Below are 27,271 nucleotides of genomic sequence, written 5' to 3' on the forward strand. Positions count from 1 at the left end.
TCAAAAACATAGTAAGATTTTTATTTATTTGATACCAGTTTCCAGTGCCAATGTATACACTTTTTCCCCCTGAAATAGGCGTTTCTCTGTAGTTTTAGCTGCCAGTCATTTAAACTTAGCAAGATTCTATGGGAAGGTCTTACTCTGAGTCTCCTTTCCATGAGAAATTTTGACCAGTTGGAAAGATTGAATGGGTGCCACATTAATTATTTCTGAGTTTTAATAATAGGCTTTAGCTCCCTTAACCTCCAATTTGGTCTTTGTCATGAGGCTGAGTGTTAACCGACTTTGTGACTAAAATTTCACAATGTTACGTTTTACAGACAGAAATATAAAGGAATTACACCTCTTGTCTCTGTTAGTAAACTGGCCAATGCTTTCTTTTCTCATCTTGTTCTTCAAGTACCTTATCAAATGCTGCCAACATTACATGAGTAGCTTTCTGTTTTCCAACTTCTCCATGTACAGCTCAAGCTTATGCAATGCATTACCTGTCTTCTAAGTAATTACAGGCAACAATTATATTAAATGTTCCACTTACACACCTGCATAATGAGTTGTCTTGCATCCCATCAACAATAAATACCCTTTTAGACAATTACCCCATTCAAAAGTCGATGGCACATATATTGGTGTTTTGTTTCAGCAGAACACCACTTACATGTTCCATTTTATTAATTAGTTAATTTTGCTAGGTTACACTGTACTCTCACAAAATCTTAGTGGTTTACTACAACTAAGGGTTGTCTTACTCCAGATCTTAGCAGAAAGGCTTTCAATTTTTCCCTGTTCAATATGATGCTAACTGTCTGTCTGTCATCTATGGCCTTTGTTATTTTAAGGTATGCTCCTTCTATAGCCAGTTTGTTGAAGGGTTTTAATATCAAGCAAGGTTGAATTTTCTTGAATGCTTTTTCACCACGTATTGAAATTATCACATGGATTTTGTTCTCAATTCTGTTAACATGATGTATCATCTTCATTGATTTGTGTATGTTGAACTCATTGCACCCCTGGGATAAATCCCATTTGGTCGTGGTGAAAATGTGTTGTTGCATTCAGTTTGCTAGTATTTTGTGGAAGATTTTTGCATTTATATTTTTCAGTGATATTAGCCTATAGTTTTTGTTCTTCTTGTTGTGTCCTTGTCTAGTTTTGATATCTGAGTAATGCTGGCTTCATATAATGAGTTTGAAAGTATTTCCTGCTGTTTGATTTTGATTTTGAAGAATTTGAATAAATTGTTATTAGCTTTTCTTTAAATTTTTGGTAGAATTCAGCTGTGAAACCATCGGGTCTTGAGCTTTTCTTTGTTGGGAGACTTGTTTTACGGCTTCAATCTTTTACTTGCTATTGGTTTATTCAGGTTTTCTAGTTCTTCATGGTTCAATCTTGGTAGTTGCATGCATCCAGAAAATTAACCATTTCTTCTAGGCTTTCCAATTTGTTGGCTTCTAGTTGTTCATAATAGTCTCTAGTGATTCTTTGTGCTTTCAGCTGTAACGTCTGCTTTTTCATTTCTGATTTTATTGGGTCTTTTCGCTTTTTTTTTTCTTAGTCTAGCTAGAGATTCATTGATTTTGCTTGTCTTTTCAAAAAAAAAAAATTATTAGGTGTTAGTAAAGCAATTTACCGTTATGGAGAAGTTTTATATTGGAGAACAACAAGAACTATTGTATGTGAAGGTAGGTAAATAAAAATTCTTTAAAGATTTCTTGTAAATTTAGACTTTTTTTTCTGCAGCATAAGTAGAGGCAAGTAGTGTGTTCATGAAACCTGTCTCTTAAGATACTGAAATAGTATCAGTGTGTTGAGTATTAAAAAGTGACACAATTGAGAGGTACTATGCCACTTCAGTGTACTGAGGAAGTAAATGTTAACTTCGCAATAGCTATATACCGTTAAAAAAAAAGAAAAGAAGAAGACAACTTGAAGATTATTACATAGTTGACATGTGTCTTAAGTCCTACCTGAGATTAGAATGGTTCATTGTATTTTTCTGGCTAAAAAAAAAAATTAAATCAATTATAAAAGTATTCTACTTACACTTGTCATTTTACCATGAATGGAATCAGAAAAAAAAAAAAAAAAAAAGTACAGTGACTGAAAAAAACTTGCAAAATAAATCTAATATTAAAAAAATTTTTGATTCCTTGAAACCTCCTCAGATTATGACTTTGTGCCACCTCATTGTGAGTCATTAATGAATGCACACTTAACCAAGAAAATAAATTAAAAATTAATTTTGTGCATTGAAAAAAATCCAAATTGACTTCTCAGTAAGAGAACTAAACTCAATTCTAAATTGCATGTCTGAAAACAAAGAGAGGCATGAAATTCTAGGGTTCTGTCACATTAACTGAAGATTTCTTGACATGAATGTGCCACTGTTGTTAAATGAGAGCTGGAAAAGGAACTAGGAGTTTTCAAATATCAATGTCCATTGCTTTTCAGAAACAACATATACAGACTGGGTTTACTTGTGCTATGTCCATCAAGATACTCAAGTTACTAGAATCTTACATTTTGGAGCCTCACTTATAGAAGAACCTTGCCCTGAAAGAAAGATGAGGGGAAATAACTTCAGATCAAAGTGCAAGAGTCCTGAGCTATAGTTCCTGTTCTGCCACTTATCATGTCTGGGTCTTCTGGTAAGACTTTTAACTTCCCTTTGTCTCAGTTTTCTCTCACATGAGGGGGTTGGACTTAGTTAAAAAATTACAAAACAATGATGGAGATTTCACCACTTTCTTCTTTTACATTGGATTAAAAAAACTATTTATCTAAAGATTTTGGGTCTGTATATTTTGCACAGAAATATACGTTGAGTAGCAAAATCTTAGAAGAGTATTAAACATCTCCTAAAACATGACACTGTGAAATATCCCAGAGAAACTTTAATTATATGATTATCTAAATACCTAATGGTCTAGAGTCTCTGTCAAGTTGATTAAATTTAATGATTAAATTTTAAATATCCTCAAACATTAGCCACACAACCAAAAGAGCACTTGAGTAGTTGTTTCCTACATTCAGCTCTGAGATATGCCAAATTTGTGTTTATAAACAATCTTCATTAAGTCTGACTGGCACTGTTGATCTGAGTTAAGTCTCTAATTCTGGGCATCCAAGGCCTCTGTCCTCTCTTTCTTCATCTTTTATTGTTTTCATGATGAGATGAATTAAAATTCTTATTTGTTATGCATTTGGCGTACCACCGTTCTTCCTGCTCATCTGTGCTTATAAGATTTTACCCTGCTTGCATAAGTGTTCATGAGCCCTCAATTTTGAACAGCTGTGAGGAAGCCTGGTTAACTATTTGTAAACACCACCCAACGATCCTTGACAGTGATGGCAATCTTGCAGAATACTGAAGTGCTATTTTATTGGGAGTGATAATGAGACTGTCTTGTCCAGAGGTCTGGTTATTACACCAATACTAAACATTATCATTTAGTTGTCTGGTGTAAAATAATGAATTACTCTCATATATTTTATGAGGCTATATCCACATTTTTTTTTCACAACAGAAAAAAATGGTACATACAGCTATAAGCTTTATTGATATAATTCAAATTTACACCATTACTGAGTTTTCTAATTATCTGCCTTGGTTAGCTTTCAGAACAAATACAGAATTTATATTGTGAATTGCTCCTTCTTTTATTTAAAAAAAAAAAGTCTTCTTTTAGAGTTGTTGGCATGACTGGTGATTACTAACTTGTGTGTGTGTGTGTGTATGTGTGTATGTGTATGTATAACTAGTAGTATATCACCAGTATTTATCTATATATGTATATAACTACTAGTTTATATATATATATATATATATATATATCTACTCTCTCTATATATATATAACTACTAGTTAGTATATCACCAGTAGTTTTATATATATATATATATATATATATATATATATATGCATATATATATGAGGTTATTTGAAGCAGAAAGTAGGTTTTCTAGGAAAAAATAAAAAATAAAACCAAAGATAAACAGAGTTAATACCTTTTACAAGTGTAATATGATATTTAATTATATGAATGACATACTATTCATATGTTTTATGTCATACAGTATTAATGTATAATATTATACGTAATAATACATTTTTATAAAGACCCAAATATTTTTCCTATATGGTCCATAAACTTAGATATAACAATTGCTTTTATTATATCAAATTACAAGCTAGTTCTAAGAAGTCACTCAATAATTAGGGTTGAATAATGAAGACAATTACAACTGAACAGGGCATGGCCTCTACTGAGAGATCAGTAAATAGTTGTTGAATAAATGTATAAAAAGTTATGAAAGCTTCCACTTTTTTTCTAAGAGCATGTAGCTTGTTAAGTTGCAAAGATGCAAATAAAAGTTGTGTTTCTCATTGCAATTCAAGTCCTGTACTGCTCCCATTTTTATGCATGTAGCTTTATATATCTAAATCTTTTTTTATGATACTAATATCATTTTGTAGATATCTATATAAAGTTTGTGCACACTTTTCATAAAGTATGCACATTACTAAAGTATTTATAAAGTTGTTGCTGATATGAATGAGACTTATTTTTCAATTTTATTCTCCAACTGGTTATGGTAGGAATGGTAGGAATGAAAATAATATCATTTATATTACATTCTCTTATTTCTTCTAAAGTGTTTTGAGTACCTACTATGTGCAAGGAACTATGCTAGGAATTGGAATAAGTGGGAAAAATACAGAGAATCTGTCTTCAGGGAGCTTATGGCCTACATGGGCCAAAAACCCTGCCTTGAGTGAGGGCAGAATGGAAGAATTGTAGTTGAGACTGTTGAGAGACAATTCTCCCGTGGCATTCTTGCACCTGTCTACATCTTGATAGCAGAGGTACTGACTGCATTTGTCCCAACTGTCTTTTCAATAATATTTGTACAGTGGATAGACTTGGAAAATATAGCATCTCTGTCCAGAGAGAAGGGCAGGTTTGCTTATAGTCTTAGAAGTATAGCCTCTCTCTTGGCAGCAAAAGGTAGGCATGCTTTTTATTCATTCAAAAGTTGGGCTCCCTAAGCTCAAGGTTTCTCTCCTGAAATGCAACAGGTATACAGGTGTCACTTTAACCCTCTTGGCATCACCTTATGGGAACAGGGGGTCAGAGAATCAAGGAAAATACTAAAACTCTGCTACTGTTATTAATAAAATTTTTTTATTAAAATTTTTTTCCCTGACCCAGGAATGTCCCATCTTCTGCCAGCATCTATAAAACTATTGAAGACTAACTTATTAGCTTGCAAGTAGAGTAAATTATCAAACTTCTTAAAGTTCTTGACATGGATCTAAAGTCAAAGTAGGACATACCAAGGCCAAACAGGCCAGGGGTAAGGACTTCATAAAAAGCATTGTTAAAAAAAGGCCATCACATTTATTGGCCTGGTTTGCACAGAAATGGACCTGAAGTTGAGGATATGAACTGGAAAGACCAAAATTTAACAGTAATCCTAGCCTAATTTGTTAAGTGCTCACTATGTTCTAGGCACTATTCACATTTTACGTAAATTAACTTAATTAATTTCCTACAAGCTTTCACATAGGTGTATTTGTGATTCTCATTTTATACCTGAAGAAACAAAGACAAAGAAAAGATGAGTTACTTGTCCACAGTCACATACTTAGTTAGAAGTAGAATCAGAATTCAAACTCAAGATGCCTGACTCTAGAGCCCCTGGCTCTTGACATGAGACTTTATATCTCAGGATGACCTTGAATCAAGGCCATGTCATGAAAGTCTTGTAAAGCACACTTAGGATGATAGACTTCATGCTAGGAAAATGTGTGTTATAATTTGGATGTTTGCCCCTCCAAATCTCATGTTACAATTTGATCCCCAGTGTTGGAGGTGGAGACGTAAAGTGGAGTGTTGTGATCGTGGGGGCAGATCCCTCATGAATGGCTTGGTGAGTTCTTGCTCTATTAGTTCCGACAAGAGCTGGTTATGAAAAAGAGCCTGGCATGTCCCCATTGTCTCTCTCTTGCTTCCTCTCTCACCATATGATTTCTGCACAGGTCTGCTTCCCTTTGCCTTCCACAATCAGTGGAAGCAGCCTGAAGCCTTCACTAGTAGCAGATGCTGGTGCCATACTTCTTGTTCAGCCTGCAAATCAATGAGCCAAATAAATCTTTCTTTATGTATTACCCAGCCTCAGGTCTTCCTTTATAGCAACACAAATGGGCAAAGACAGTAGGTAACCACCAAGAGGCAGGAAAATGACCTGATAGTGATAAACTTTGTACTCTGGAAAAGGACAAATATCAGAGGCAGTGTAGAAGCTGTTGCAGTAGTCTAGGTTACAGACGATGATCACAAAAAGTTAAAAAGACAATTTGGGATCTCTTTTATGAGCTTTTTTTTTTTTTTTTAAATCTGTAGCACCAAGAACAATGTATGGTAGCAATATGTACTCAGCTGATATATTTCAAATGAATAAATTAATCTGTTCACCATCCGAAAACCTCTTTCTAATTCTAATAATATGGGGGTGCATTTGGTAAAATGTATACAAATGTATAAGCATATGTGCACCTGTATATTTGTAAAAATTATAAGAGGCAAGTAATGCCAAAACTGAAAGACATTTCATTCAATTTTCTTTGATGTTGAGCTTTGCAGTTGGTGTAATGCTAAACCCCCTTAACTTGAAATCTCATGAAATACTGTTTTGTAAGCAATGATGTTGGTCCTTGGATATAACCACATGTCCTGCTGCAGCCTGGATCTTGCAACAGGCAATCCCATGGCTTGAACTGGGTAATTTTTGTCATACCATGGTTAGTTAACTTGGGCCTTTTTCTTAAACTGGAACTTGCATTGGCAATCTAGATTTGCTGAGTTTTTTGCAGCCATAACATGCAACCATGAAAGAAGCAAAAGTGTGGTCAGAGGAAAAAACAAAAGTCCAGTCAGACTCTTTAAGAATAATAGGACTCTTTAAGTTCTGACTAGACTTTTGGTTTTTCCTCTGATGAAATACAACTAAACAAAAAGTTTTCTTAGATTAAGATAAGACATCAGGTTTCTGACTTATAGTAGATAGAACCTCAGAGAAAAGGATGCTTTGTATTACACTGATTATTGTGAGAGAACTGAAATAAAAATGATGTAGTTAATCAATTAAAATTTTATTTTAATTAATTTTAATTTAGTTATATAATTTCATTTAATTGGTGTATTCAACTAATGTATAATTTAATTAATATTTTTACTTAATTAAAATGTAATTATTTTAAAATATGTAACATAATTTTGTATCACTAGCCTCTTAGGGAAGGCCATATTTTACACATACGTGAAAAGTTCTTTGAAGGAGAAATTCAGTATCATTATCCATATTATTTATGTGTTGTTGGAATGGTCAGGACAAGGCACTGCAGTTGACATCATTATCCATTGTGGTGGTCACTTGACTTTCCTCATTTAATTTTATTTAAATTAAAAATATTGGTTGGATGCAGTGGCTCACACCTGTGATCCCAACACTTTGAGATGCCAAAGGGGGCAGATGGCTTTGAGCTCAGGAATTCAAGACCAGCCTGGGCAACATGGTGAAACCCTGTCTCTACAAAAAACACAAATATTAGTCAGACATGGTGGCTGATGCCTGTGGTCCCAGCTACTCGGGAGGCTGAGGTCAGAGGATCCCTTGAGCCTGGGAAGCAGAGGTTGTAGTGAGTCAAGATTGTGCCACTGCACTCCAGCCTGGGTGACAGAGTCAGACTTTGTCAAAAATTAAAATAAAATAAAATAAATTGAATAATCTTTTAATTCTAACCTAGACTCTTACCAGGTGGAAAAACTTACCTGGAATGAAAATAAAATTAACTGAGAATTACCTCTGTGTTAGGCACTATCCTCAGCAATTTTGTTGATTATTTCAAACTACCTGAAACATATTACAAGTCAGGTATTTTTTCCTCAGTATTATTTTAAGGTGGAATTTAGAAAGATATGACACCCAATAAGTCAAAAAAACTGAATGTTGGCAATACGTTCATATGACTCCATTGAACAAAATTGTTCATTCTGTTTGAAGTTATACATTAATCAATTTTTAAATTATAATGTCTTCTATATTTTTGTCTATACAATAAGTAATATTCTAGTTTTCTTTATTATGATATTTTTGTCAGACTTAAAAGTAAAAAGTAAGATTTTAAAAATGAGAATACTTTGTTTGATTCTATGTAAATAAATATGGCAAACTAAAGAAAATATGTAACGTTTTAGAGTAAATTAATTACCAAAAATGAAGAAAACACTGAAAACTAAACAAAATATATATATATATATAATTAATAAATCTGGCAGAGTAACATCCAGATAGTAGAGGTTATGAAGGGTTTACGTTAAATGCTCAAACCTTCTGAACTTAAACCAACCAGTTGTGCTAATTCTGTTTACACTATTGAAGAGAACTAAGAAATGCAATGCTAGCCAACATCTTTTAGAAAAGCAGTAAAACGTTGATACCAATACCTGCCAAAGGCAGGTTGACAAAAAAATCTTTCAAACTAATTTTTGTAAGTTAATACACAATCCAAAATAAAATTATATTTTAATGAACTATAAGAATAATCTTCTAATATTTGAAAATAACATATCCTATAAACAGTTTGTAAATGGAATGCAAAGACAGTTCAATATTAGAAACTTAATGTAATTATGTCAATAAGTTAAAGTTAAAAATATGTATTTTTCATAATATCATATTAGTTAAGATAAAGTTAAACTGCAAGACTTTAACACCAGACTAGGATGCAAGATGAACAAATTAGTTAAAATAGTGTGCACTAAAAACAAAAATATTCCACATATTACTGATTTTGAAAAATTTCAGAGTACTAGAGAACAGAAATAAAAATACATCTTGAATGACTGTGACCTTTTGTCTAGAAAAGATTGATAACATAAGAGGCTTTTGTTTTTGTTTTGTTTTATTCATAAATAATTTATGACACATTATTTTGAAGAATTACAGAAGAATTAGCATAAAAGAGTTTAAGTCTACCAATTAAAAAAGTTAAATTTTACAAGTTATTTTCCATGTATGCTTTAGGAGAACTGCACAAAGGAGTACCAGATTTATTTAGTAAGTAAATAGAAATAATAAGCCAATATAAATACTAGAAACAATATTATAGCTGATATTGATTGATTGATTGATTGATTGATTGATTTTTGAGACAGACTCTCACTCTGTTACCCAGGCTAGAGTGCAGTGGCACGATCTCTGCTCACTGCAACCTCTGCCTCTTGGGTTCAACCAACTTTCTGGCCTCAGCCTCCCAAGTAGCAGCGATTACAGGTGCCTGCACCACACCTGACTAATTTTTATATTTTTAGTAGAGACAAGGTTTCACCACCTTGCCCAGGCTGGTCTTGAACTCCTGACCTCGTGATCCACCAGCCTTAGCCTCCCAACGTGCTGGGATTACAGGCATGTGCCACTGAGCCCAGCCGACATTTATATACTTTTAACTGACACTCACTCTTTCTCTTAAAAAGAGAGACAGAGAGAGAAAGGAAGAAGGAAGGAAAATCTCACTTCCAACCCTGATTCATATGACGAATGACTCCATACTTACACTATCCCATTTTTTTCCCCTTGACCAAAGGTTCAATGAAAGATGGGCTCCAAGTTATAGCTGTTAATGTTTCCTCTTTAGTAAACTGACAGAGTACAGCAGTATTCCAGTCCCAGTTAAAGCTGGATTCTTGGAGATGGAAACGTAAAAACTGGAGAGCCTCAACACACCTCTCATATTCTTCATTTTGTACACTAGGATGTAGAGAAAGCTGGTCTGTGAAGAGAAACACTGATATAGATGAGAAGATAACAGCCATATGACATGGAGAGTGAGACAGGAAATGAAGATGAGGTTTTCCACAGTAGGGTGAGCCCTGGCTCCAGACAATTGTGAGCCAAAATGCAATTTCTCACTTGGTTTGTGAAATATCCCAGAATCCTTATATTTAATATTACATTGTGGTCTCAGAAATGGGTGTAATATTTTTTCAAAGGTTAAATTATATATCTTATCATCACTTTAAATTATCATCTTTTTGCCTTCCATTCATTAAATCTTAGAGTTTCCATGATTCTGAAGAAATTCGGAAATAATCTGAACAAAGTTGCTAAGTGTTTGTGGTAAATCAGGGCTTGGTATTCCAATATAACAATATATTTGAAATCCAGACTTAAATAAAAGACAAAAGAATTTACAAATTCCAATTTTTCTTACAAGTTAAAACATTTTGGAGATCTGAAATTTATGTTTTATTATGTAGAATATAAAGCAACTACAGGCTATTCCAGAGAAAACACATATGTGAGTCAGTAGACTGAATAGGGTAGGAGAGGGAGGGAGGGAGGGGGAGAGAGAGAGAGAAAGCAGTAGGCAAGATACCAGTGTCTTTCTTTAGTTCTCCATTTCATCTCAATCTGGTTCACTTTAGGATAAGCCTCAAGATGAAGACTAAGCAGTGATGGAAAGCCCCAAGAGAGGGATGGAGGTGGGGGTGGCTAAAAGAAAAGGAGGCTGGGGACCTACAACCTATTGGGACTTAAGGAAGAGGCCACTTGACTGAGTATCCCACAATATTAAGCAACTGCAGCTGAGTAATGATGGCTAAATGTTCATAGATAGTCCTCCACCCTACTCTCACCTTTGATTCCACACATTCTAAGCCTAATGAGGGAACTGTCTCAAAAGTTACTGTGTGCCCACAGTGGGGAAGAGATAAATCATTGGTTAATTAGGAAGGGGTCAGATAAATATCATGACTGAGCTTCAGCAGAACCGCAGTGGCAGGGGAGGCTGAAGTGGAGCCATGTCAGAACAGTGTAACCTGTTTGTACAAGGAAAAGGACCTGCAGGCACTCACTGTGCAGAAAAACATAATAATAATAATAATAAAAATAAAAAATAAAACATAAACATGACTTTCATCTGCCATAGATGTCTGAGGTAGATGACAGCAGAATGAGCAACAACCAAGTGGGACAAAGGACATCCTAGGGGACCCTACTACTCAAATTTGAGATTTTATGATGCCTCATGCTATGTCCAGGTACCAACTTGGCTAGGAGAAAGGGAAATCAAACCAAGTTAAAATGAAAAAGATGAGTTACCTTTAAATGACATATTTAAAATCTCATCTATCCTAGCTCCTCCTACCACCACTAAAGAGAATCCAAGTTTCAGAAAGAAAAAAAAAATTAGATAAAAAGAACATGACTTTTTTCAAGCATAAGTTCAGCATATGTGAAATTTAACCACTTATCCTACAGTAGTAACACATGATTTCTCTTACAGCCAAAGTTCTAAGAAATGCCAGCACTGAGAAGAGAAAGAGGAGGCTGTTTCTGTTGATCCCAACCCTACATTAGAAGGGATATGTCATGGCTATGGTAACTGGTAGCAAGACAGTGGCCATCCCTACACTTCTGTTATGTGGCAGCATGATCATTATTACATAATTAAACTGTTTATGTTTTACACATCTGTTTTGTTCTATGAGAGATTATCATGAATACTCTTTGGTTATCCCTGGTTGAAGATCATTAGTATTTAATCAAATAAGTTTAGTGTGTATAATTCTTACTTTTAAGCAATTTGTTGAATTAAATCATTATGAAGATCAGAATTCCAATTTGGACATCTGTTTTCTTCCTTCAGTTATGATTTTATAGTGCAGATGTGGGGAGTGTCTTCAAGGGAAAGAAATAAGATAAGTTCAGTAAATTCAGGTCAATGGTTTACATTGAACTCAACTGGTAGTAATGAAAAAAAATTCCTTCCAACTCATGGCCTTCCTATAAGCACATGTGAAATAAGTTGCTTGCCTAGTGAAAATCTCAAGATGACGGAAAATATGCACATCACAAAATACTCCAGTGTGCATGTTCTAGGACATGTGTTAGATAGTCTTGGCGAATAAGCAAGGTAACAGTATTCTTAAGCACTCCTCCATCATTCAAGAAAAGATGAGTGCAGAGCTGGGGGTCAGTCATGGGTCAGTGTCAGTGAAAAGTGAAGAAAGTGAGGACCTGCGCTTTCTATTCTGCAGGTCAGTTAGGTCTTGCTGAGTCAGTTAAGGCCCAGCTAGCCATCAACATCTTAGGGCAAGGTCTGCTCAACAGGACTTTGCAAACTCTGCAGGTCCTTAAGAAATGGGCTCTGAAATGTCCAATAATAGCCACTGTAATTAAAGAAACTCCTACTCTTAAGATGCTTGGGATATTTTGATAAATTGAGAAGTCTCTAAATCAATTATCTGTGCAAGATCTCTGAATGTTCAAATAGCAATTTAGATTGTTTTAAAAATCTGCTTTGAATGTCTGTGCTGGGCCAAATCTGATGTTGATCCTATCAATTGCCTTCTTCCCCTTCAAAAATTTCACATCTAAATAGAAAGCCCTGGAAGACAGTCTCTTTCAAAAGTGATTTCATTATATCTTGGCTATTAATGATGGTTACAGTGTGTGAGATATGAAATCATGACCCTATAAGATTCTGGAACTTTTCCTCAGCCAGAATGTCATTTTATTTTAATTCTTTAAGGTTGCACTTTTTTTTTTATCCTAATGTAGAATTTGGTGGACTGTAATTAAACTATGGTCAATGGACCTAAATTTTACGAGCAATTAGATATACTGTATTTGCTTTTTTTACCCCTCTACTGAGAATATATGCTGGCTTTGTGGAATCATTAAGATGTATCCCTCTGCCCTCACTTTCTTTTAGTTTGCTCAGTGCAAAGAGAACACACAGAATTCTGCAATGATTTTGTTCTATTATTGCTTGAAATATCTACTTCACATTCCACTAGAGAAATTTAATGAATACAGGAAAGTAAAGTACCATTTAAGCATTTTCTCTATGATCTCTTCACCTTTATGTTTCTTTCACTGTATAAACTCAGTCCTCTTCCTGCAATTCCACTCCTTTTAACTGACACACAAAGCTGAAAATGGGCAGGTTTCAAAAGTCTAGAACGTCTTATACTCAGGCAAGAATGTAAGAGACTTATTATGACATAACTCTTTAGATACATTCAATATTTTTTAAAATTAGAAAACAACCCAAATCAGAATTCAGGGTTCAAAATAACAAGGAAATTTGCATTGACAGATATAAGCTACTGTCACAACAGGGCCAAGTACCTTTTCTCCAAATTATTTATTTTTAGTCATTTTCTTTAAAACATCTACATATATGATTGCTGTATTATGGTACCTACATCCTCTTGGGAAATGGCATTGATGAGACTTATTAAATATTATTTCATCAATAATTATGTGGCTTCCATACCTGATGATGGACATAGCTGGAAGACCATTTTCTTTATATGTTTCTTTTCAAATTATTTTTTTTTATATTTCTTTTCAAATTATTTTTTATAATTTAAAAAATTATAAATATTGCTGTTGTGCTATGATCCCAAAGGGCATTATGAAAAATAGATATACACAAATATAGGCATATATCCAATTTTACATATTATATATTACTAAGGGAAGGGAACATATATTATATACTGCTAAGGGACAGGAATACATATTATATATTACTAAGCCTCCGAGGTTCCTACCAGTCTTGATTCCCATAGCAACATAGTTGTTGGATCAGTCAAAACCCCACAGAGACATATGCAAGAGTTCACATCTTTTATGCTGGACCTCCTCAGGATACTCTAATTTGCTACAGCTGCGCCCATGCCCATTCACTCCTAGGTTCTTGGCAAGCCCAGCCTTGATGGTTGACAGGTGTGGGAGCTACTGGCTCAGGGGAAGGAAAATTAACCCTATTTCTGCCAGAACCCACCCTACAGTAGTAACACACAGTTTCTTTTATAATCAGATTTCTAACAATGTCGCCCTGAACAGAGAAACAAGAGGCTGATTCATTATTCTTATGCCTGAATAAGGAAAATCTCCATTTCTCACCACGATCAACCAGTATAAATTTTTTCATCAGTCAGAATGCTTCCTAGTCCTAAAAGCACTAGGACACAGGATTATCACTAAGGATACTACTTAGAGGTGGAAAGATGAAGATATGAACAGTTGGTTTAGCAGTCACAGAAGAAGACCTTGAAATATCCCTAGAAGAGAAGATTTTAGGATGTTTGGCTTATTTGAAGAAGAGAAAGCCACTGCTCTGTTCCTCCTTTGCACTTTTCCCTCTTCAGAAAAGCAGGCTTTTATAAATTTTTTAAAAGAATGGAGCCATTTTGAAATGGTATATTTTTGACCATTTTAATTATTTGATTTGTTTTCTTTTCTGCCTGGTGCACAGTCAGAGGTAAACTAAAATGGCTTGTGCCGGTAGTGGTCCATCGTAAAAAGCTCAGATGACAGTGGGAAATTGCTTTTGTGATGAAGGGAAACATTAATAAAAGCTTCTCTCATGTTTACCCTTTTAAATTGGCCCTAGAGGAGTTGTTTAAAGCACCCCATTGGCAGGGTTGGCTGATACACTGGTTGTGAAATGTTCTCTGTCCATAGGTGGTAGTTGAGTTTAGAAATATCTACCTTTTTCTGACCTGGTTTGGTTTACCATTGAAGTTTCATTTAAACTCTTTTGTCCTCTTGTGATATGGTAAAGGCCTTCAGTCTTTGCTCATAAAGAAAATATTGTTGTGTGTCTAAGAAAATGTCACATTTTGTTTCCCACAAGGGTCTTAAGATACTAAATCCTTCTACCTGTGGCGTCAGGGCTTCAAGATACAAGTGGCTAGGGATTTCATTTTATTTTTTAATTTACAAGAAAAGTAACCAAAGCAAAATCAAAGTAGGGCTTTTTGTTTTTAATATGAATTTCCTGCACTGCCCTATTATCAACTATACATATGAGATACCCAAGACAGTGCACTAAATAACTTTTATAGGTCACTTGGGAGTCCCTCTGTTGAGTCAGAGAGTAAGAAAAGATTCATGTGGTTCAGCTGTCCAAGGGTACTGAGCATGAGAAACCAGGCAAAGTGAAGGCTCCCCGAGGATGGCCTCTCTTACTCCCACTGCTGTGCCATTCCATAATGCTTGTCTTCTCACCCTCAGCAGTATGACAGGTGCTACACTCAGAGCATCTGCAAAGACAGTTAGTAGAAGACGAGATCTTTTATAGAAACTCAAATGTCATCTCTGGAGGATTCAGTTGATAAGGGTACGTAGTTGGTATTCTATTTGACTTCATTTTTAGTTTTGAATCTTGAAATGTTCTCCAGTAAAAGGGGGGGGGGAACTTTTATCTATTCAGCAGCCTCTGAGGGCCAAGAACTTACATTAATTTTTTTGATCACTTGGTTTTTCACAACAAATTTATGAAGTATAGGTGTTTATCCATATCTAATTTTGTAGATAAGGAAATTCCAACCATAAAAAGTTAAATTTTCTCTCACCAGGCAAATGTGTGAGAACCCAAACGTCTATTCTGATTCAAGACCATCTCTGTTTTCTGTATCAAGCTTTCTCCTCTGGAGATAAAAATAGGAAAAATGTAATAATTTTTTAAGCGACATGTCATATGATGAGTCTTGAATATTTTTTAGTTTAGCTTTTCTTTTTGTAACATAGAAGGAAACGACCTATAGAGATAAAGGGACTGGCACCAAATCACACAGTTCTTTTTTTCTCTTTTATGAGTTTAAATAATATACTCTTCTCTAACTAAGTTTTTTGTATACTTTTTATAAAATTTACTGAGAATAACAGTTAGATGAGCTTTGACAACACTAATGTAATCAGCATCACAATCAAGATTCATAGAACATTTCCATCACCCAGAAACTTCCCTTGTACTTATTTGCTGTCATTCCCCAACTTTTTACTTTAGACATCACCGATAAGTTTTATGTCACTATAGGTAAATTTTTCTTGATATAGAATTTGATGTAAATAAAATCATGTAGTGCACAGCTTCCTTAGCTTGCCATAATGCTTCTTATATTTGTTCATGTGGTTGGGGTAACTTAGTGGTCTTCTTTTAAACTGTTAGTAATATTTCATCACACTCATACACTACGTCTTGTTTTTCCACTCACTTGCTCGCTTGTTGATGGACATTAGTATGGTTTACAGATTATTATTATTATTTTTTTTTGCCTATTGAAAATAAAGCTTCTGTAAACATTTCAGTGCAAGGACTTTCATGTCTCTTAGGTAAATAATTAGTAGTAGAGTTGGTTGGGTGAATGTATATCAAAAAATGGACAAACTGCTCTCCACAGTGGTTATTCAATTTTATATACCTACCAGCAACATATGAGACTTACAGCTGCTCCACAACCTTGAAAACACTTGCTATTTTCAATAGTTTTAATGTTAGCCATTCTAGTAGGTGTAGATCAATATCTCATTGTGGTTTTACTTTTATTTCTGTAAGCCCTAGAAAGAGTGAACCTCTTGTTTTGTGTTTGTTAGTCATGCATGTATCTTTTTTGGTAAAATATTTGATCAACATTTTGCCCTTTGGAAAAAAAAATCTGGTTGCTGGGTTTCTTACTGAATTGTAAAAATAATTTTTATATTTTGAATATAAGTCCTTTGTCAGATATATGCAATGCAAATATGTCCACCTAGTCTGTAGGTTGCCTTTTAATCTTCTTGATGACAGTCTTCAAATAAGAGAAGTGCTGTATTGGTTTTGATTAAATCAAGCTTATCAGTTCTTTTTATTTACAGTTTTTTGCATCTTATCTAAGTAATGTTCACCTAATATAAGATTACAATAATTTTGTCCTATGTTTTCTTCCGGAGATTTTAAGCTTTTTAAAGATTTTGAGTTTATTTCTCTTTATGGCATGAGGTATGGGTCATGGATCATTTTTTCCACAGGGATAGGAATTTGTTAAAAAGATTATTTTTCCCCATTGAATAAATGCAATATCTTTTTTTTAAAAAAAAAATCTATTGACTATGAAAGTGTTTGCCTATTTCTAAACTCTTCATTCTGTTCCATTGATCTACCTGAATCCTTACAACAATGCTACACTGTTTTGATTACTGTAGTTTTTAAAATAAGTATTAAAATAAGGCAATACAACTTCTCTCTCAAAGTGGCATTGGCTATTTTGGGTGCTTTGCATTTTCGTAAAAATTTTAGAAACAGTTTGTCACTGCTTTTAATTTTTCTTCTTTTTCTTTTCTTTCTTGAGACATGATCTTGCTCTGTCACCCAGGCTGGGGTACTGTGGTGCAATAGCAGCTCACTTCAGCCTCAACCTCCCAGGCTCAAGCAATCCTTTGACCCCAGCCTCCTGAGCAGCTGGGATCACAGGACCATGACACCATTCCCAACTCATTTTTTTTTTTTTTTTTTTTTCATAGAGAAGGGGTCTCCCTATGTTGCCCCAAGCTGGTCAAATTCCTGGGGTCAAGCAAGTCACCTGCCTCTGCTTCCCAAAATGTTGGGATTGCAGGCATGAGTCACTGCACTCAGCAGCTTGTCAATTGTTTTAAAAAGCATGATTGAATTTTTACCGGGATTGTATAGCATCTATATACTAATTTACATTTCATTTATATTTAAAGTGTCTTTTAATTGTTGCAGCAGTGTTTTCAGTTATTTACTGTGTACATCTTGAATTTATTCTGTTAAATGTATTCCTAAATCTTCCATGTTTTTGTATGCCATTATAAACGGTATATTTTATTTAAAATTTTATTTTCTAATTATTTCTTGCTAGGTTAGAAATACATTGTTCTTTTATCTTAAGATGTTGTAAAACTCATTTATTTTAAACATTTTTGTTATTGTTGTTGATGATGATATTGTATAATGTCCTATATATACAATCATGTCATCTCTTTGCAAGGACAGTTTTATTAATGCCTTCTACTATATATATATTTTTTGTTTCATTTTTCTTTTCTTCTTGTACAGGCTAGACCCTCCAGTATAACACTGAATAGAAGTAGAGAAAACAGCTATCTTGCCTTGTTCTGAATCATAGAAGGAAGCATTCAGAATTCCACTATTAAGTATAATGGTCACTGTAAGTTTTACATACATGCCTTTCATTAGGGTGAGACATTTTTTCTCTAAGCCTAGTGTGCTGATATTTTTAAACTTAAATGAGTGCTGCACTTTTTTCAAAATTTGTTTCTGCATATATTAAAATGATAAAGTGGTTTTTCTCTTTTATCTGTTAATATGTTAGGTTACACTGATTATTTTTCAAATATTAAGCCAGCTGTTTATTCCTGCAATATACCTCAATTGGTATATATTTGATATTTTGTTAAGGATTTTTAATTCTGTGTTTTTGAGGGGTATTGGTTTGGTTTTTATAAAATCATATGCTTATCTCATGAAATAAGCAGGGATTTTCCCCTCTTCTATTTTCTAGAAGACTTTGTGTATAATTGGTGTTGATTGAAATATCTTAAACCATATGAGCTTAGACTATTGTTTGTAGGAAAAACTTAACTATGGATTCAATGTGTATATATACTAGGACAGGGCTTTTTTTCTTTTTTCTTCATCTCAAAGTTTTAAATTTTGTACCTTTGAATGAATCTGTACATCTCATCAAAGTTGAAAAGTTTAGTAGGATACATTTGTTCATCATAGCCCCTTATTATCTTTTCAGTGTTTGTAGGACCTGTAGTGAGAGTTACTGCTTTGTTCCTGATACTGGTTATTTCACTGTCTCCTATTCTTGATCAGATCTTTCTTAAAACCAGATTTTGCTTTTGCTTATTTTTCTATGGTCTGCTTTCCATTTGATCATTTTTCTGCCCTTATAGTCAATATTTCCTTTCTTTAAACTCATTTTGAGTTCAATGTGCTCTCATTTTTCCAGGTTCTAAAGCATTTTAAGCAACACATTTTCCTCTAAGGAAACGGTTAGCCTTACCTGTATCCTACACATTTTAAAGTTGTGTTTTTATTTTTATTTAGTTCAAATTATTTATAAGAAAGTATGTTTTACAGGGATATTGTTTAATTTCAAAATATTTGTTGATTTTCTATATATTTCTACTGATTCCTAACATAATTATTTTGTGTCCAGAGAACATGTTTTGTAATATTTCAATCTTTTTAATTTCTTAACACACTTGAAAAGTTCATGATATAACTTAGAGGATGTATTATGTGTACTAAAAATAACGTATCTTTTCCTGCTCTTAAGTAGAGTGCTTTATATAGACCTATCAGTTGCAATAGGTAAAGTTGGTTGATAGTATTTTCAACTATCTTATTGAAAATACAATTTAGAAGTATTTTTCAATACTATTATCAAGCATTTTTGAGTTATCTATATCTTTACTGATTTTTTTGTCTACTTATGCTATCAGTTGTTGAAAAAGGATGTTGAAATCTGCAATGATAAATATGGATATGTCTATTTCTTCATTCAGGTCTATCAATATTTGTTTCATGTACTTTGAGGTTCTTTTATTAGATGCATACACATTTAGATAAGTTAATAAAGATTTTTATTCCTCCTTGATTATTTAAACTTTTGTTATTATGAAATTTACCTCTTTATCCCTGGCAATTTTCCTTGGAATGTAATGTACTTTGATGTTAATACAATCATTCCAAAAGTTTTATGCTTAGTGTCTGTATAATATATATTTTTCCATCTATTATTATAAATTATCTGTTCCCTCTTATCTAAAGTAAATTTCTTGTATGAGCATACAGTTGGGTCTTGCGGTTTTATCTGGTCTGAAAAAACTCTGCTTTTTTATTTGGAGTGTTTGATCCATTTATACTTAATGTAATAAATATTAATTAGATAAATAAGTTTTCTATATCTTTTTCTTGTTTTTGTTTTGCTCCTTTGCCTTCTTTTAATTCAATAATTTTTATAATTATATTTTGTCTCCCTTAGTGATTTAAAAGTTAGCTGTGTGTGTATATGTGTGTGTTAGCTCCAAGGTTTAAAGCTCTCATCTTTATCAATTCTACATCCAAGCACTGTTATAGCACTTCACATAAATCAAACTTAAAGTAGTTTACTTATTTTTCGCTACTCCTCCTTGTGCTATTGTTATCATAATGGTCTAGTGCCTCCAGTTAGAAAGCTACAGTAATCATAAAGTTCACGCTATGATTTTTTGCCTCCTATTAATATTAAAAATTCCAGTTCTATTTGGCTTGCTTTCAAATGTCTGGAGTTTTATATGTATATATATTAAAAAAATGCTTTTTCTATGTCTCAGTTATTCGAAGTGGGGGTGCAAGTCAGTCCTGTCAGTTAGCTTTTCATGATGAAAAGCAAAATTATCTTTAACATAATATATTCTTTAGAAATAATATCTTTCATAAACAAAAAATAAATTGACCTCTGTCAATAATGCTAGCTATGAGTAAATATTTCATCTGTATTAAAAGGTTTACATTAAGATTTGCTAACTTTACTCCAACTATGATCAACAAAACATTGTAAATATTTTATAACACATATTTATGTTAGAAACATATGGTCATAGGGGAAAAATTAGAATATATAGATGAAGAAAAACTGCACTTTTCCTCTTATATCATACCTAGACATGCAGATTAATATTTTGCTATAGAATTTGAACATGTATAGTTCCTATATTCTAAAGAATTCACATTAGAAATTTTGAGAGCCATAGGCACAGACTGTGACCAAATAAAAACCAAAAACATTTTCTCATATTCCTACCTCCACCTCTGACTCCTTAATTTAGATGGTCATTACTTGCACCTAACTTATAGATATCCTTAGCCTCCTACCCAATTTTTGTCATTAGTTTTGGTTTTTTCCTACCTTTTCTCATTTTGATCAGAAGGACTTTGATCATGCTTTATCATTCCATCACTTAAATTTCCTCAATGAATTCTCACCAAGATTAAATGAATTATCAATTTCTCAATATAACACAAAACATTTTTTTGGTTCTAATTTCATCTCTTCTTATTTATTAAAAGCATTACAATATCTAGCCATTTTGAGCACACATATGTGGTAAATGCAGCACCCATCTGCTATTTGTTCTCTGAATACCCTCCGTACAACCCCACCACCAACTCTCTTTCTCACACACTTACTTGCCTTACTGTTTGTTCTTCCTGCACTACAACTTATGCCTAGTGTTCCATTACTGGAACACTAAGTATGTATTATTTGTATCCTATTGCTCAAGGTTATCACCAAGGTCTGATTGCAAATATTCAAAAATTGCAAGCTGAGGCATAAATGGGTTAAGATGAAGTTCAGGCATCTGTTTGCTTTAGGCTGGGTTAGTTGTATTTACTTACTTATTTTTTTGCTCCCACAGCAGCCAGTACACTCATGGTTCTATGATAAAATATTGTGGTATGGTCTAATATTTTCTTTACTTCTTTGTCTCTCTCACTAGATTGTGAGTTATTTGAGAGCAGATATTATGTCTTCCATTTTTTAATCACTAGGGTGTAGTAGACCATCTGGCACATATTAACTACTCAATATGTATTTGTTGAATTAAATAATTAAAACCATTACTCATGTGATAATCAAATTGGCACTCTTGATTTAACTGGCACTTTATGTTAGACCTCTATGTTCTTTATCTGTATCTACAAGACAACATCAATGGTAAGACATATCCTCCAATAATATTATGTGAGTCTAGCTAAAAGGAATATAAGAAAAATTGTAACTTGTTTTCTACTTTTCACACTGAAAATTCTGACATCTATTAAAATACTTTTACCCAAAAACAAAAATATAAACGTGCATATTCAATAATCAGTATTAAGAAATTGATGTCTACAGACATGTTTCAAACATCTCATAAAAGCTCTTTTTTCTTTTGCCACTTCCAAATTAGGACTGTTCTTGTTTTTGAATTCAGTTTCAGGTATTCAATTTAGTCTTTGTCCTTTTTGATATTTAAGTCTTAATTATCTCAGTGATCATCTCACTGCCTCTGCTTTCTCAATTTAGCAATTGATCACAGAGTGAGCACAACATAGCATTTGGACATAAAAATCAACTTTAAGTTTTGATCCACTCACTGATTTAAGCATATACTGTGGTCTGAGTCCAAAAATATTTCATATTGATGATAGAAGAACTTTTGTGATTCTTTTCACCTTCAAACTCCAGAATATTAGCATCCCTTAACAAAAACAATTTGTATTGGATAAAAATGTTTGGTATAAATTAGGATTCTTCATAGTTCCAATAGTAATAATAGTAATAATTAGATAACCCAACCTCACCTAATAATGAATGTTAAATGATATGAGTGATTTGTTGGCTAACATAACCAGAAGTTCCAGAAGATGAATGGATTATATTTGGCCCAGTTTAGCAGCTCAGTATTACCATTAAAGATCCAGTTTAATTTTATTTCCCTACATTCCATAGTACTAGCATTATCCCAGCACTGACTTCCTTCATGGTGTCAAAATGATTTATAGTTCTAGACTTCATATCTTTATGCCACATCTTTCAGAATGAAACAAAAGTTGGCTACAAGTAGGTCTTTGAGAAATCTGAAAATCATCTTTACTAGAAGCATAATTATTTTTGAAGCTTGACTCAACTTGGCCCTTTTATTTGATCATATGCCCATCCCAGAAAAATTCTTTGTCAACAAAGAAATACTATATGCTAATGGTGTAGATTTTAGCTCCCTGAATCAATTACTATTGTAAGTGGCATAGGGTTACCTCAACAGGGTTAGACCTATCAAAAATCATCTCTGGATCATGGAATGAAGCAATTATCCCTAACTCAAAACCAGGCCATTTTTAAATCGCTGGGAAGAAAAGTGAGTCTTGGGGATAAAATGTGGAAATTTAGAACCAGAGCTGGAAGTGATGAATTCAAACATTTTTAAACAAAAATAAAATTCCTTAAAATTAGGATTGACAAATTTATTGAATAAAAATACTTGGCACCCATTTAAATTTGATTTTCAGATAAACAATAATTAAATTGAAGCATATGTATGTCCCATGAAATTGTACTTGAAATCTCATTTAAACTGCAATACATGAGCGATTTAAAATACACTTTTTTTCTTCTGTAAAAGTACAAAAAAAGGAAGACAACTTTTTATGGGAAACAAAATAAATAAAGACAAAGACTGGCTGTAGTTTTCATTTGATTATTTCAGTCAGTGACCACACATACATCCAGTAATTATGTGAAAGTGTTAGGTAGGAAAGGCAGTTCAACGCTCCTGGTCTTAATGAAGAGAACTCATCCTCAACCCTACAGGGCTCTCTCTGCCTTCTTACTGATTACTAAAGTTGGAAACAGTTTGCTCAGCTCCGGGAGGAAGTTGCTTCTCATATATCAAGGGCAGTCTCTGCCGTTGCAGGCAAGAGATATCTTGACCCCGACTCTTTGACTGGATGGATAGGCTCTCTGAGTTTCAGACTTAGGAAGGCCATTTCACTCTAATTCTAAAAAATTTGCCTTAAACTTAGATTTAATTAATAAAAGGGGTGGGTCGGGGGTGGTGGCTCACACCTGTAATCCCAGCACTTTCGGAGGCCAAGGCGGGTGCAAGGTCAGGAGTTCGAGACCAGCCTGAGCAACATGGTGAAACGCCGTCTCTACTAAAAATACAAAAATTAGCTGGGTGTGGTGGCACGCACATGTAATCCCAGCTACTCGGGAGGCTGAGGCAGGAGAATCACTTGAACCTGGGAGGCAGAGGTTGCTGTGAGCTGAGATCACGCCACTGCACTCCAGGCTCAGCCATAGAGCGAGACTCAGTCTCAAAAAGTAAATACATAAATTAATTAGTTAATTAATAATAATAAGGGTGATAGTCCAGGCCCCATCTTTTACTCCTTTGTGCTGTTTATATCTTCACCTTTGATTGTAAAACTTGACAGGGAAGTTTATATGCCCTCCTTAGAAAATTCAACCCAAATTATTCTTGCTAATTTATATGTACTGAAACTAAGAGATTCCCAATATATGCTACCTATTTATATAAATGGCATAAATTTTGAAGTGTTTATTGATTTAGATTTTTTGAAATGAAGTTTAACCTTTATGGGATAATATTAAACGTAAGTTCCCCATTTTTACTTTATTACAATAAATAAATTATATAAAATTAGTGGATATAAATATTGAGAGTGTTTCTGAGGATATATAAAAATGGCTGCATCATGAGAATTGCTATCAAGAATCAAAAGAGGAGTGGCAGTGAAACAGATGAAAGAGGAAGTAGGGGCAATATAATGTAATAGACAAGAGGTATGGACCTGAGATATTTAGCTGAATATGTGTACAAATTCACATGTCTGGACTCTGTCCACAACCACCAAAAAACAGCCATCTCAAAGGAAGACAAAACATTATTCTAGAAATGCAGGGATGCCGGGTGGAAAGATGAATATGGAAGTGTTTGTGGCAGGCTTTATACTGCTAGTGATGTGCTATAATGTGAATTGCCACCTTGAGTGGGTTCTGCTTTTCTTATCACTGAAGTTTAGATGACAAGTGAAGTGGTTTTTCAAAATTAACAAAATAAGTACAGCAACAGAATCATCCAGAAGCTTTCAAGGATATTACATTCTGGACATGAATTCACAGAGATAGGAACCACCCTCGGAAGTGGGAACTTTTAAAATAAAGCTACTGCCTCAGCCCATGGTGGGAAGTTTACAAAACCAGCTGCACTTTGCATCTCTGGGTCTAACAAAGATCACATATCAAAGCTTCATGACCAAATTAATGTGTAACTTATCCCCCTCCCCAAGGTCTTTCCCTTGGTTTTATTATTACTGACAATATTGTAAGAGCAGTGTGAAATGGCCAATTCACACATGTGCCACGTTTTGCACACTGCCTGAACCTGCTGGAACATGATTTTCCTAAGAATGATGACAGTAATAAACATCTTCTGGCAGAGGCTTGCAAAATCTGCACCCATTTTAGTCACTCAGTAATGGCTCATAAAATTCTTTGAGAACTGCAGGAGAAAAACAATGTACATACTCATGCATAAATTAAAACTAGAAGTGCCAGCTCAATGGAACTCGACTTCTCACACTCTGGGACAACTGTGGAGCAATTAAAAATAAACAAACCCATCAGACGTAGGTGCAGCCAACGGTCATCAGAGAAAGTGCTCTCTGTTGGAGATCAAACCATTAACCAGCGCCTTCCTTGAGTAGATTCCCTCTTAGGTCTGTGAAAATATTCAGGATACTTTACATAATCCTTCCTGATGAGTTCTCTTACAAAAGCAATGTCAATGTGAATGGATGAGAGGAAAAATGTTCATCTTGATTTCCCTTTACATTTAGGGATCATTTTCTGCACAAAATGTGATATAAGAGTAAACATTCCTGATTTCCTTCTTTACATAAAAGTTTCAAGTTTGAGCTGTCATTTTCATGGGTGAACAATTCAGAAATGCTCTTTATTTTGTCAAGTTTTAAAGAAAGAAAATAACCAGAAATACCTAAAAAAATTATCATAGAACTCAAAAAATCATTAGTTCATACAGCATTTCTAGCAATACTTTAGAATCATTTTCTCAAGCCTGCTCACTATGAGTAGGACTCTTTACAGTTTTCAGAACTGAAAAAAAAATGAGTTTTATGATCAAGTTTTCATATTTGTCTTAGCAATTGAAATCTTCTTCTACAGCTATTTGGAATGTTCTCAGGTGGAAAGTAATGGGTACCAGTTTGATCTGTCATCTAACATAATATTTGATCTGTCATCTAACATATTTGGCAGTTGATACAGTGTGGTGCATTAATACTCCCCTCGAATAGCAAGGTGAATTTTTCCCCAGATCTGGAAGCGGGTTTAATTGGTCCTAGGATAATCCCAACCAACTTGCCAGAGATTGCTTTAGTCATGGTCATGTGACCAATTCTGGACAACAAGCCATGCCTTGAGGTTTGTGAAAGGCCCTTGGGAAAGTTCTTTGCTTTTAAGAGAGAGTAGGAAAGCTTTATATTTCTCCCCAGTGGTTGTGAATGAGAAAACATGTAGCCCCTATTACTTTGGGCATCTGTCTCAAATCTATGAAGAAATGAGATAAAGCCTATTGAGAGACAGTCCGTGGGAAGATTTTTGAGGTGCTTGTAATAGTCCATTTTCATACTGCTACAAAGAACTGCCCAAGACTGGGTAATTTACAAAGGAAAGAAGTTTAATTGATTCATAGTTCAGCATGGCTGGGGAGGCCTCAGGAAACTTACAATCATGGCGGAAGGCAAAGGGCAAACAGGCACCTTCTTCACAACGCAGCAGGAAGGAGAACAGTGAAGAGCAAATGGGGAAGAACTCCTTATAAAACCATCAGATCTCATGAGAACACACTATCACAAGAACAGCATGGGAGAACCACCCCCATGATCCAATTACCTCCACCTGGTCTCTCCATAGACATGTGGGGATTGTGGGGATTACAATTCAAGATGAGATTTGGGTGGAGACACAAAGCCTAACCATATCAGTGGTGGATTAGTCAACACTAAACCCTACCTACTTCTGATTTCCCTTTGTATTAGCTAGTAAGTGATCTGTTCTTTTAAGTCATTGTTTCAGGTTTTGTCACTTACAGCAAGAGGCATTTCAAAAGACTCAAGAGCTTTACAAAATGTCCTTTCTTATTACACAGTGACTTATGGGGTGGAGGGTTGCAGATGCTCAGTTGTTAAGTGTATGGACCAAAATGACATATGGCAAAGAAGCAGGCCCATTAGACAATGAAAGAATAATGATATTAGAATGGCAGACCCTTTCTCTCAGAGAACTGGCTACACCTGATAAGAATTCCAGCTCTACTACCCATGTGTAGGCCCTCACCAAATTTTTCTGCAACTCTCTAGGGTTTAATTTCTTAATATATTTTTCTCTATATCCTCCTTCTTGACTCTGCACCTGCTATTTTCAATTACAGCCCATCTACCTCACTTGTTGTGTACACACACACACACACACACACACACACACATCACATCACAGAGTATTCTGTGATGGTGGTATTCCAGATGATTTGGGGAATCACAGAAAGGGAACATGAGTCCTCCTTGTATAAATAGCTGCATACCTACTTTCTGTTTTCTCTCTTGTCTCCTCTTACCTATTCAGAGACACCTACGAAATTCTTTTTATGTTTTATGCACACAAATTTTATCCACTCCCAGAACATAAAAGTTCTTTATTTCTGCTCCAAGCAATACGCCAAATAATTTTCCCAACAAATGTTGATCTTCTTCTACAAGGACTCCTTTTCCAACTGCAAAATATATATATATACACACACACACACA

General features: G+C 34.3%; 1 long non-coding RNA gene across 1 annotated transcript in view; it reads left to right on the forward strand.

The window, feature by feature from the left end:
• Positions 1-16,543, forward strand: part of LOC103881207 — a 57,507-nt gene extending 40,964 nt beyond the window's left edge. The window contains exons 2-3 of the long non-coding RNA XR_002519800.2: positions 2,455-2,651; positions 11,354-16,543. This is a non-coding gene — a long non-coding RNA (uncharacterized LOC103881207). The remainder of the gene's footprint in view (positions 1-2,454; positions 2,652-11,353) is intronic.
• Positions 16,544-27,271: the final 10,728 nt, after the last annotated feature.

This window comes from Papio anubis, chromosome 1, assembly GCF_008728515.1.
Source record: "Papio anubis isolate 15944 chromosome 1, Panubis1.0, whole genome shotgun sequence".
Taxonomy (NCBI): Eukaryota; Metazoa; Chordata; class Mammalia; order Primates; family Cercopithecidae; genus Papio; species Papio anubis.